Genomic DNA, 13,860 nt, shown 5'->3' with positions numbered 1-13,860 from the left:
TCCCGTTCCCTGGTGCCCCCTGCTTGATTTGTTGGGAAAGGTATAGATTACTCAGTCACTGTATCCATTCTTTAACCATTTGAGAAGAGGTTACCTCGGCTACTACCCCTAGTAGGAGTATACCTTATACCAGGTAACGCTCATAAAGGTTTTTAAGTGGTTTTCTTGTTGTGTGTTTGTGATCTCACTTTGTAGCCCTGGCCAGCCTGGAACTCACTACGTAAAGCATACTTTCCCCTGCCTCTGTCTTCCAAGTGCTGGGATTAACACCTGTGCCACCATGCCTGGCTTTTTAAATGTGCTTTTAAAGGAACCACACAAATATGAGGAGACAGTATGGATGTATTTAGGAAACAATTTTCGAGTAAGGAAAGTCTCTCCAATGTTCAAAACGTAATAATCACAAAGAAAATACATAAGCTTAATAAGGTTTTCTCCAGGGAAGTTACCATGAACACATGAAAGGACAAAGAGAACTGAGAGAAACACGGCTTCAGTGTATGACAGGATTGCTTCCATGTGGAAAACAAGAAGTGAGAACTCCAGCGGAAGAAGGAACGAACCAGGGGCTTTGTACTACAAAAGGAGGCCAGACAGAGAGCTCAGCTACTAAGGGCACTGGCTACTCTTTCGGAAGACCTGGGTTCAATTCCCAGCACATACGCGATAATTTCCAACCTCCTTTAACTACCAGACCCTCTAGTGCCCTCTTCTGACCTCCTCACGAGGCATACAGACTGTGCACAGCCATAATGCAGACAAAATACCCATAGGAGCAAAATAAAATAAGAAAATAAAATAAGAAAAAGGTCGGCATAGTGAAAGGTGACTGACCTCACTCAGAATCACTTAAAAATGCTAAACAAGATGATGCATATGTTAGTAGCTTTCATTGTGACGACCACATCATATATAGACCTATAAATACAATATAAGACATATATAGATATATAAATACAAAACATACATAGCATCAATATAATTTTAGTACTCTACCTCAGCAGGTCTGAAAAAAGAAATAGCTACTTCCTGACAAAAGCTGAAAATAACGTCATAGTTGGGTAGCTCAGGGGGTAGGGGACTGCCCTGTGAAGAGGAGCATGGCTGTAGAAACTAAAATAGACAGCACACCTACCCTTGACCTGCCGCTTCTGCTTCTAGGAACTTAGCTCTGGGATACAGTCACAGACCTTCAGCAAACACTCAGGAAACTATCAAAACATTAAAATCAGCGCAGGTATCCACTAATAGGCTGAGGCATATATAATATATAATGTAATATAAAATATATAACATATAAGCTATATAATATAATAATATATATTCTATTACATAGAGTAATATATAATATAATTTTCTTTGGTACTAAAAAAATGATGGGCTAAAGCTTTAGAAGGGTTAACAAAAAGTTACTGCTAGGTTATTAAAAACAAGGTTTAGAACCTTTAGAAGTTATAAATGTCTAATGCCTTATATAAAACGCTATACTCTTTGGAGTAAATTTTATGTGGGCATTTCGTGTTGGCACACACATATGTACTTCTTGTACACGGAAAGAGGCTGAATGTGTATAACAGCGGAGTGGCTAGGCCCAAAGTCTAGAAAAAAAAAATCCTGACGTGCCTGAATGAGAGTCTGGGCTAGGAGGCTGGCTTAGGGGATTCTGGGTTGTGAAAGGTTTTGTTTTTTTGTTTTTTGTTTTCTGTTTTTAATCTTTTTAAGTATGTGAAATTGTTTGCATTTTCTTCCCCATGTGCATTTAATTGCTTCTGTAGTATAATTCAAACATTAAAAAAAAAAAGTGCTGTTACCATTATAACTGTCCCTTCCCTTGCCTCCATGGCCATTACCTTTTTTCTTCTTTTTTTCAAAACAGGGTTTCTCTGTGTAGCCTTGGCTGTCCTGAACTCACAGAGATCCGCCCTCCTCTGCCTCCCTGAGTGCTGGGATTACAGGCACGGGCCACCATGCCCAGCTGCCTCCTCCCTTTCAATTGCTTTTCTTACTGCTGTCCTTCAGGGCCTAGATTGAAGGCCACACTTTGTGACATGACCCAACAGCCTCCTTTTGAATTAAGGGCTTTGTACTTCTTGTCTTGAACACAGCCTGTTATATTCCCGCGGGTCTGCTTTCTGGGCCAGTGTAGGAGAGCCCCATGGTCAGTGTTTGCAGCATGATAGCCCGGAAGAAGGAAATGTGACAGAGCTTTCATTGGCTTTCCTGCAGCCATACCTGACTGGACACCCAGAGATACTGCTCACGTCCTCTTAATTAAAAATGTGTATTAACATTCATCGTTTATATGATAAGTATTCTAATGACATTTCACTCAATGCTATCAGGTACTGTGAGCACACAGTTGCTCTCCATAGCCCTCTCGTAATTCCTCCAGGCCTCTCCTCTTTTCCACAATTACTCCCTCCTACTTTCATGTCTCTTCACACATATGTAATGTATGTCCCATGTATGACATAAAACATGCAATATTTATTTTTTTGGAGTCTTACATATTTTGCTGAACAGAATAATCACTATTTCTGTCAATTTTCTTTCAAATCATATAATTTTTTTTCTCCTTGTGACTTACTAGAACTTTATTGGGTATATAAACACTTTTGTTTTTAAAGATTATTTTTATTTGTAAGTGTGTGTGTGTGTGTGTGTGTGTGTGTATACCACATGTGTAAAAGTGCGTGCAGAGGCCAGGAGTCTTTGCATCTCCTGGAACTGGAGTTAAAGGCAGTTTTGAGTCAGGAAATATGGGTGCTGGGAACCGAACCTGGGTCCTCTGCAAGAGCAGGAAGTGCTCTTCACCACTGAGCCATTGCTCTGGCCCCCACCCATGTTTTATTTAACTACTCATCAGCTGATGAGCTTGAGGGCTGATTCCATACCACCACTGTGACAACAAATATGGCTGTGCAGTTATCTCTGTGGCGTGCTGACTTCGATTCCTACACATATGCAGAACTGGGCCGTGTATAGTTAGTTCTACTTCAGTTTAATGAGGAACCTCCGTCCTGAGTTTCATAGTGGAGAGAGTGATTGCCCTTCACACCAGTAGCATGTCACAGCCCCTCCTGGCCTCATCCTTGCCAGCATTTGTTGTTTATTTTCTTAATGATGCCCAGTCCGACTGAGGGAGATAGAATCGTGGTGTACTTTCAATTTGCATATCCGTGATGACTAAGGATATTGAACACTTGTTCGTATATTTTATTGATCCTAACATGGGCCATTTTTTGGTCTCTTGATTATTTTCAGAATTCAAAGCTCTGGCTTAAGCCTTGTCTCCGGGGTTGTTAGTATTCCGTTGCTGCCAGCATCCCTTGTAGGGAGCCTTGGGAATCAGTGCTCCTTAGCTGTAAGAATTTAGCAGTGTCCAGCCCATGTCCACTCCTGATAAAAGCTCTCAACTAATGTAGATAACAAAAGATGCACTTGTGTGTTCTTTTCATTTCAAGGAGGTCTTCAAGATTCCAATATGCCTTTTATATTATTTTGAGATTATAATCACAACATTTCTTCCCTTTTGTCCCTCCCCTCTCTCCTTCATGGCCTCCAAATTCATGGCCTCTTTTTTTTCCACTAATTTGTTATTGCATATATACATCCCCAAATATAATCTGCTCAGTTCCTATAATGTTACTCATGTGTATGTTTTCAGGGCTGACCATTTGGCACTGGATAACCAGTTGGTCTACAGTTGCTTGTAGCTCTTTGTATAGGGTGGAGGCCTCCTGGGCTTCTTCCCAGCCACTTTGGGATGTCCCATCCACCAGTGTCCATTGGTATTGTCCTTGATCAGCTCATGTTTGGGCACTCATGTTGGTGAGAATTTATGGCTGTAGCTTCTGACATTACTAGGAGACACAGTCTCACAGCAAACCCCCTGATCTGGCTCTTACAGCCTTCCTGTCTCCTCTTCTGCAATGCTCCCTAACTAGATTTCATGGTACCTGAAGGCACCATGCCAGCTTTCAGAGGGGAAAGGCAACCAAAGGCCTCCCCAGCTTTGGTGCCTGTGAACCACATCAAAAACCAGTAGCACGTCATGATAACCCTAAGGGTGAAGTAGTGGCATGCACAATGTGGTGGTAACCAACAGTTCTCTAACTGGACTCAAGCCCTGGTCCACAAGCGGGAAATGATGCCTGCTATTGGAAGCCGAGCTAGCTACTCAGTGCTGGTGGAGGGGCTAGCGGCTGCCGGAGGGGAATCTATATTCCATATATCTTTTAAGAGGGTGATCCCAGCTTCTTCCCCTGACTTGTTATATCGCAAAATACCTGTAAGGCTTAACATACACCACAAATTCAGAGCTCAACAAGTGATTACTGCCTGTGAATTCGTAAGACAGCATTCACAAAAGATTAGTATTCGTGTGTATAGAGACTCACAGGTGTGTGTGTTTTTAAACCACACTCATCAATTATTTTAAGGTTCTTTACTAAAACGGCTATGGACTGACAGTAGTGTGTATGGAACATAACAGAATGCTGACTGAGCATATATTTCTCTATAGGCATCATTCCTACAAGAAACAAGTTGATCATTAGCTTTGCTTCCAACAGTCATTTGTTGAAACCAGCTGGATGGATGATTTTAACTGTCCTAGTAGGTGTAACTATTTTAAATATCCTCATGTCGTGGTAACCCCCGACCATAAAATTATTTTGTTGCTTCTTCATAAGTGTAATTTTGCTGTTGTGTATCAGAATGTAAATATATGATATACAGGATATCTGATATGCAACCACCATGAAAGGGCCCCTTGACCCTCGCACCTCCAAAGAGGTGGTGAGCCACAGGTTGAGAACCACTGTTTCAGAGGCAGAAAGAAATTATAGGTGTGTGTGTGGGCATATGTAGAAAAGAATCTCAATAGTGTATGTCTGGGGATGTCATCCCTTCCCTTAGCCATGGCTTTGCTTTCTGTGGTGAACTTTAAATAGTTAAAAAATATTAAACAGAAACCCGCAGGTAAACTATCTGTAGCTTCCTCACTGGCACTTGAAGGAGTATGATGACATCATCGCTGTTCTGCCATATCCTGCCTAAGACATCAGTGTGTATGTCCTGTCCATTAATACTAGTCGTGTCCCTTGGCACATCATTGCCTGAAACATCATAGGGCATCTCTCTCTCTCTCTCTCTCTCTCTCTCTCTCTCTCTCTCTCCTTTTTCTTTTTTTGTCTCTACAAACATTTTATTTTCTTCTTTTTTAAAATTTATTTTTTATTTGTTATAATTTATTCACTTTGTATCTCAGCCATAGCCCCCTCCCTCAGCCCCTCCCAATTCTGCCCTTCCTCCCTCTTCCTCTCCCATACCCCTGCCCAAGTCCACTGACAGGGGAGGGCCTCCTCCCCCTCCATCTGACCCTAGCCTGTCAGGTCTCATCAGGACTGGCTGCACTGTCTTCCTCTGTGGCCTGGTAAGGCTGCTCCTCCCTCAGAGGGAGGTGATCAAAGAGCAGGCCACTGAGTTCATGTCAGAGACAGCCCCTGTTCCCATTGCTAGGGAACCCACTTGGAGACTGAGCTGCTATGGACTACATCTGTGCAGGGGTTCTAGGCTATCTCCGTGAATGGTCCTTGGTTAGAGTATCAGTCTCAGAAAAGACCCCTGTGCCCAGATTTTTTAGTTATGTTGCTCTCCTTGTGGAGCTCCTGTCACCTCCAGGTCTTTCTATCTCCCCCTTCTTTAATAAGATTCCCTGCACTCTGCCCAAAGTTTGGCTATGAGTCTCATCATCTGCTTGGTTACCCTCTGGATAGAGTCTTTCATAGTTCCTGTGTGGTAGGGCATCTCTTAAATGTCTTTTCTTTTCCTCAGTCATGACCCCAATTTAGATAAGTCAAAGAAAAGCTGAAAGTGTTTTCTTTATGTAAGGCCAAAGTCCTGTGCTTAGTAAAGAAACAGCAACAATTAAAAACAAAACAAAACAAAACAGGGCTGGAAATATGGCTCAGAGGTTAAGAGCATTGGCTGTACTTGCAAAGGTCCTAAGTTCAATTCCCAGCAACCACATGGTGGCTCATAACCATCTATAATGAGAACTAGTGCCCTCTTCTGGCATTCAGGCACACATACAGTCAGAATACGGTATAAGTAATAAATAAATATTTAAAAAGAAACATACACTGCAATAGATGTGATGGTGTTTATGTTAGTCATCTTTTCGTTAACTGTGACAAAATACCGGGGAAAAAATCACTGTAAAGGGGGAAACTTTGTTTGGTCTCAAAGTTGCAGGGATTTTAGTCCAAGGTCACTAGACCGCATCACTAAGGGCCTGTGGTAAGCACAACATCTTGGCAGAACCATGGCAGAAGTATATGTCGGAGGAGAGCTGCTCAGTTCGTGGTGGAGTGATGGGAGAGAGGAAGAGAAGAAAGAGGGGAAGACGGTGAGTGAGCGAGGGAGAATACGAAGGAGACAGAAGGGGGTCAGCATAAGATATTTCCTTCAAAGTCACACCTCAGATAACCTACTGTTGCCAAATAGGCCCCATCTCCGAATAGCCCCTTAAGCCGTGAACTCATCCATGAATGAATCTCCCGATTAGATCGAAGCCTTTATGGTCCAGTCATTTCTCAGCAGTGCCCCCAGCTTGGAACCAAGCCTTTCTATATGCGAATATTTTTGAGGGATACTTCATATCTCAACATTGGTAATCTGTTCTGCTACCCAACTTGTAAATTAAATTATATCATAAGGTATGGAGGAATAGGAAGGAAACATAGCATATATAGTATCTGTTCTGTTTGTGACTTCAGGATCCCATGGGGAACTTGGAATCCATTGCCATACAGGAACACTGCCCTGTCTTATTAAGCCACGAGAGCCCCTGTGGGCAGGTGGGAATGAAAGTGCTGAAATGGCAAGATAGTATTTGTTCGTGTTGATAGGGAAATTTTTTCTGGTCTAACTGCCCTTTTGAGAATACTTAGAGGTCAGAGGGAGGCGAATATGTAAAAGGGACATTGCATTAATATACCCAAGAGTAGAAAATTGAGTGTTAGAGAGAAATGGGCAAAGGAACGGAAATCTAGGTATGTCCCAGGAAGAGTTTTAAAAGGGCAAGTACATAAGCAAATTCTAAGCTGTGTTTCTCAAATCCAGGCACCTATTATGGTCCTCTTGCTCAAGGGGACTGGGGTAAGGTCTGGGCATCAGCGTCTTTAAGGTTTCTCTGTTGGTTTTAGTATGCAGCCCACAGAGAACCCTTCCTTCACTGATCTAAGGGGATGCAGAGGAGAAGTGTGAGAGACATTATCGAAGGAGCGAGAGTGTCAGCACCAGGGGCGTCCCATGATCTGTATGTTTCTTAAGAACTGACATTGAGAGTGCTGACTTGTTAGACTCTAGGCTTATTCCACACTATTTTATTACAAAGGAATAGGTTAGCAAAATTCTCTAAACCAAGTGATAATTATTTCAAAGAAAAACCCTGGCATATATCTTGCTGCATTTGGTTACATTCTTACCCACTGGCTTTCATAGGAACATTTTGAATATGTTAAATAGGAGCAGCTTAGCTTTAGTATTCATTCTTTAACTAAAAGGATCTAAAAAGGAAAAGGTTTATAATGAACATCACCTTTGCAGTACATTTAGGAAGCCATATGGATGTTCAGCCTTTCATTAAAATGCCTCTGTTCTGACTAGAAATTACTTAGCAGTCGAAGCTAACAGTCTAAGAACCAATTTCCTGATAACGTCCCCCCTCTTCTAGGAATAAAAGGGAAGTTCTTTGTATCTAATTATGTTAAGGAATTGAAATCCCTTCCTGTCAGATAGAAAAAATAATAACATGCACACACTGCCAGAGTCTTTAACGGGGTCCTACCCAGATTCAGGGACTAATTAGTTATCTAAGATTAACAGCCCTAATCAAGTTCCATGTAATTGCATGGAAGTGAGGAATATCTGTTTCGGTGATGTGTTCTTGCCTCCCATTCCTTGACCTTACAAACACATCTCAGGAACTTTAAACAAGGGTTGAGAGTAATCTCTTCTCTATTGCCGAGAAGATGAATTACTGAAGATGGGAGGAAAACATGCCTCTAAAAATCAACTTTCTTCATCACTCTTACCGTTCACCAGTCTTTACCTGGGATCACCTTGAGATGTGACATCAATTCAGAGTAATAAGGAAGGGTCAATGAAAAGCTAAAACATTCTCAAGAACCCATTACAGCTCATCTCCAAGGGATCTGTGTCAGTGCCACTGCCTTTCAAATATAAGACACAAATTCCAGAGGAATGGCTTCATGATGTGGACAATAGACTTCTGTGAGTCTCATGACGCAGGATTTGACCTCTTATTGGGTCTCTCTTCTGTTCTGTATGTGTCTTCCACCCTATAACTTCATCACTCACTCCTTAAAAAAAAAACATTACGAATGCAAGAATCCTAAGTGTGTTGTCAAACTGTACGTTTACTGTAATTTACCATCATTGAGAGATTTTTTTTAAAAAAGTAATTTTGATGCATGTAAAAGCTTTGATTTAGGTAAATGTGCTCTTCAAATGAATAAAGCTCCAGAGTGGGATTTGCAAGATGATCTAAAATGGCCATATCTGCTTCTGTCAATGGGTCATTGGCTGCTGCGTCTTGTTCATCTGTTATCTGTTCTCACAGGGAACTCAGTGCACCAAGCAAGAAGAACTTTAAACTAGAAGTCAAAACACACCTTTTGTGCATATGTGTATTCAGCTCTGGTGGTGGTTCTCAACCTTCCTCATGCTGTACCCCTTTAATACAGTTCATCATGTTTTGGTGAACCCCGAGATAAAATCGTTTTCATTGCTACTTCATGACTAATTTTGCTACTGTGATGAATTGTAATGTCAATAGTTTTGGAGATGGAGGTTTGCCAGAGGGGCCGGGACCCACAGTTTGAGAACCACCGGTCTAGAGCTTACTGGCACTGGGGACTCTGTGCTTATTGGCACTGTTTTCTCTGCTAGCATGCAGTTGTTGCAGTTTGCTTCTTGATTTAGGGGTGGGAACTGCACCCCTCTCAGTGTGGACCCTATCTGGCCTGAACCTGTGCAAGTCTTGTGGGAGCTACCGCAGCAATCTCCTTGAGTGTGTATGCACATCACTTCTGTTGTGTCTAGAAAAATCTATTTCCTTGGAGTCACCCATGACCTCTGGATTTTGTAGTCTTTCTCTCTTCTTTCCCACACCAATCCCTGAGGCTGAGGAGGGGCTTTAATGGAGACGTCCCATTGAGGACCCAGTGCTCCGAAGTCTGTCACTCAGTATAGTCCGGTTGTAGATCTCTGTGTTAGCCCCATCTACTGCAAGGAGAAGACGCTTTTCTGATGATGACTGACTGAGACTCTGATTGTCAATCAGTTATAAGAAGCGTTCTTAATTGCTCACTTCCCAGCTTTATTCTACTTAGACCCACTTTTCAACAAACCCCATTGGTCTTGTAGATTCTACCTCCCTAAGGTCTGCAGTCACTGGTCCCCTGGTCTGTGCTGGCAGCTTCCTGACATATCTCCCTGCTCCTGCCCCGGCCTGTGTGCAGCCCATTGGTCACAGAACAGCTGGAAACAACTTTATCATGTCCTTCCCTTCTGTTAAATAAAAAAGAACATTTCTTGCCTGGATTAGTCAAGCAGTGGCCAGTGGTTCTGCCTATGTCAGGCTTAGGCAGAGAAAGCCCACATTATAAGGAACCGTTAATGCACTGGGAATAATCTGCTCTTGACAGTATATTGGTATCCTTTATACACCATCCCGCGGTGAGTACAGCACGCTTTTGCCAGGCATGCCACCACTGTCAGCCATTCCAAGATAGCCCTTGGTTATTTAGGGCCTAAACAGCTGCCCGGGTTTAATTAATATTCCACAATTATATCTGGACAGGAGCCAATTTCGGAGACAGGTGTCTAAGTGACAGGGAGATCTCTGACTTTCCTTCACACATCACCTGTTATGGTCCAGCGGGATCCACTTAGAGTTTGCTGGCAACTTGAACTGTGATTTCACATGGCTCATTCTGTTGGAGGCTCCTTTATAACTCTTGCAGGTACCCACTCTCTGCTGTCACTCATCCTGCAGGAAGCTCCTAAATTCAGTTCTGTCCAAGGTGGCCCGAGGCTGCGGTTATATGTTGCTGAGGGCCCACGAAGCCTTCAGAAAACACCATACTGATTGTTATGGTGCAAAACGTCACAGCTCATTTAAGGGGTTCATCAAGTAATGAGAATGAGGATTCAAATGCAGGGCTTACTCTTTGATCCACCAGGAGTTTCAAATGGCAGTGGTCATTAATTCTTGGATTCCCTCTGTCCTTAAAGAAAATTGAGGCATCAGAAACTGTCATTTTGTGAACAGATAGCTATTAAAAGCACATTAATAATCTATAGTGGGTAAAGCATATGCCTTTTAAAAAGATTTGCAGCTTGCTTCTCTGTGGCGAAGACGCGGGACTTCTCCAGCCTAATTACAAAGCAATCAAACAATTTAATTAATCTGGAAATCACTTTCTTCACAATAACTGCCTCCAAAATGAGGCACCCCATGTAGTGCCGTTAGGTAAAGCATGGCTCCGACACACTGCTTGCATCTTAGCCGTGCCTCTCTGCCTTACGGGGATTGTGGTGTTAATTACCTACCCAGTGCCCGGCCACCGCTAAGGCACACTGTATCGGGTCCGAGGAGCATCAGCAGCGATACTGCCAGGCCATAAGTGTCCGAGCGCGCAAACATCCAAGAGCCAGCAAATCCCTGGAGCAGCAGGATGTGAGCTACAAGCTAGGGCTGCACATATGGGCAGAGAATTAACTGGCACCGGCTTCCATGCGAGAGTCTCCCAGGTATTGCTTTGCAGATGGGTGGATGAATTCCGAGAGCCATGTGCGAGGAGTGAAGGTCACGTGTAGGACTCCAGTTTCAATCTATCTCGCCGTCTCTTCACGGGAAGCGCCACTCGTGGGTTCCACCGAGAACACTTCCCAGAGCCTGGGTGGCATGAATGCTAACCCTTCCACCCTGAATCTGCAGCATTTGGGACACCATGTAACAAAATACTGTATTGCTAAGTCTCAGGGGACCAAAAAGAAGTCCTTTTTTGTTAGTACAAATAAGAATAAAACCTTCCACGACTGACTTCCACCAGTCTAATGTGCCGATCTTAAGAGTTTCCAGGGAAAATTGAATTCCATTCGGTGAATGACGTATTTGTCTATATGGTGCTCATTTACCCTTTCCGGGGTTAGCACCAGAGCCCCGCCTACCTCTCAAGATTCTCTGTCAGTGAGTTATTGTCTCGTGTTTTCCCGCCAGCCTATCTACAGTGGCGGCACCAGTCTCTCTCTGTGTTCGCTTGTTTCTCCAGTCCCTCTTGGTTTGCCCACAGAAGTTCTTTCTCTTGCCCTTGCATGTGCTGGTCCATGCAAGGATGGGTCTCCTTTGGTGCACCTGAGCATCTCTAAAGCCTCCCACTATCTGGTACCAAAAAATGTCGTTCATGGGACATTGGCTCTGCCGCTCTGCATTTGCTATGGCTAGAGAGCTTGTCTCTGGGACCAACTCGGTGTTTGTGACTGAGTTGTTTGTGATTCCCTGGAGTCCCAGCCACCATCTTACCCGAAGCTTTCTGTACTGCCCTGCCATTGAGTCCCTGTCCTTCTGCTATCTTATGATGCTTTAGAGAACTTTAGTGATAGTACAGTTATAACAGCAGCACACAAAAGCATTCCAATTCTTTCTACAGAAATCCCTGGCCCATTTTTTTCCTCCAGTAAATCTTGTCAGTGTTGTTAAAACATGGGTAGACTGTACGTACAGCTGTGGCCCCAAAATTTTACATCATGTGCTGATGGTTATTGTCATCTTTGTTGAAATTCGCTCTGTGATGTGCACACATTGACAAAAATGCCTGATAACATCTCTCAGAGCAGTCTAGTTCTTAAGCAACACATGACTTTGTGAATGTTATATGCATTTCAGTTCAGCTTTTCAACCTACATTAAAAAAGTAGATCTGCAGAGTTACTAAGAAATGTACACGGTCCTCTAGTCTTGAGTTTGAAGAGAAAAGAATCTAGGGGTTGGCTTTATGGCAGTGAAAGAGCAAGTAAGGAAGGGGAAAAAAAATGACGTTTTAGTCATACCTAGAAAGGCAGCCCGGGCTGTGAGGCGGTCTGGGGATGGTTAGTGGAAGCTTTGGTAATGGCATCTTTGGTTTCTTTGAAGGGCAGAGTTAAATCAGCCTTTTTAGTCTGTCTCTGTCTGTTTGTCCTCGAGCTGAAAGATCATCATGTGCTGGTAGAATCTTTTATAAAACGGTCTCTGGCTTCCTCAGGGGCCTTTGAACCCCCAGCTTTAGTGTTTCTGCACAGAGAAGACAGGCTAGGGATCAGGCCACATTCCCTTGTTCTTACTTTATTCTTGTGAACGAGATAGAAAGGATTGCTGTCAGAATGTCTTGGCCTCAAATAAGGAATTGTTTTTGTTACAACTAATAATTTACTGGTGGTTTGTTCTCCATGATGTATGAGCAATATGAGTATATCCCCAAACTTTGAAAACAAACACAAACAACAACAACAACAAAAATCCAACCGCTATACAGTGATTCCAGGCATTAGATTATCCCCCTTAGGAAGCAAGGGCTCTTAGCCATCTTGAAATTACTGAGCTCTCTTACAGAATGCAGAGCATGATACACAAGCTAAATTAGGAGTGGGCGAGTGAATGCTGTTGAGAGAAATCAAAATAAGTTAATTTGCTGTGTAGATAAACAGACAAAATGAATCCTGGATTACTGGACGGCAAAAGCAAAATCTATTCCTCCAGGGTCCCCCGGAACAGCAGATGCAAAGACATGATAAATTTCACTGTGGCAAGGGAACCGCTCCTTGCCTGGTTTTCTATAAAGAAGCAGCTTTTCAGAGCTTCCCTGTTGAATGGCTTTGATTGGGCTGTCATAAAGTTAATAGCATCTGTTGAAAGACAACACTATAAAATTTGCAACCTTAAGTTAATTGAAAAATTTCAGGAGATGTAACCAGTCTAAGAAGTCCTCCAGGTAACACTAAACTTAACCCCGTGAGGCGTTCAGCTGTTCTTTTAGCACACTAATAACAAATTGTTTACGTCTATAGCTGGGCTTAAACTGAAAAACTGTAGTCCTTACGGCTGGCTGCAGTGGTCACCCTCACCCAAGAGCCAATGCTGGGACAATGGCCTTGCTCTTGGGAATGAAAGGCGTCTCCCTGATCTATTTTTTCACTTTATAAAAAACAAAAACAAAAACAAAAAAAAAAAAAACAAAACAAAACTATAGGCGACTTTGCAGCCTTTTCTCACCTCCTTACTGAAACCAGCTCCATTCCCAAGCAGTCCTCCGACAGCACTGTGCCTCTAATTAAATATGCAAGGGAAGCAGCGTGGTCTGGAGTGTCCTGAACTTGCCCTCGCCAGCTGCCTGCCAAGCTTTGTCAATGATCAGCAGCAGGTTGAGCAGGCTAATGGAGAAAGTAACAAGCCCCCAGGGAGCTGCCCTCCTTCCGGCTAGCAATCAGTGCTCTTCTCTGCCTATGGAGGACTTGAGGAGAGACACAGGCTGCCATCTCCTTGTGGCCAGCTCCCTGTAGCTTTTAGAGTCTGCCTGGCCAGTCACGTTCCTGCTGCTTAGAGACACAGAGCTCGCTGAAGGAAATACTGACAAGGGGTAATCCTGCCAGGTTCTTCCAGCAATGCTAAGAGCCTGGGACATTTTAGAAATAGGTCCAGATGGCTGGATTCTCCTGATATTTTATTACTAGTTTTGACACATCTATCTTTTAAATGTATACTTTGGAATTTAAGCCTTTATTTCAAGACTTT

The 13,860-nt window shown here is 43.1% G+C and overlaps 1 protein-coding gene across 14 annotated transcripts in view; it reads left to right on the top strand.

Annotated features, from left to right (window-relative positions):
* Window positions 1-13,860, top strand: part of Mast4 (microtubule associated serine/threonine kinase family member 4) — a 585,425-nt gene that overhangs the window by 495,036 nt on the left and 76,529 nt on the right. The gene's annotated exons all lie outside the window — the stretch shown is intronic.

This window comes from Meriones unguiculatus, chromosome 6 (genome assembly GCF_030254825.1).
Source record: "Meriones unguiculatus strain TT.TT164.6M chromosome 6, Bangor_MerUng_6.1, whole genome shotgun sequence".
In the NCBI taxonomy this organism is placed as follows: domain Eukaryota; kingdom Metazoa; phylum Chordata; class Mammalia; order Rodentia; family Muridae; genus Meriones; species Meriones unguiculatus.
The sequence above is the reverse complement of the archived record's forward strand: the minus strand, read 5'-3'. Positions and strand labels throughout refer to the sequence as shown.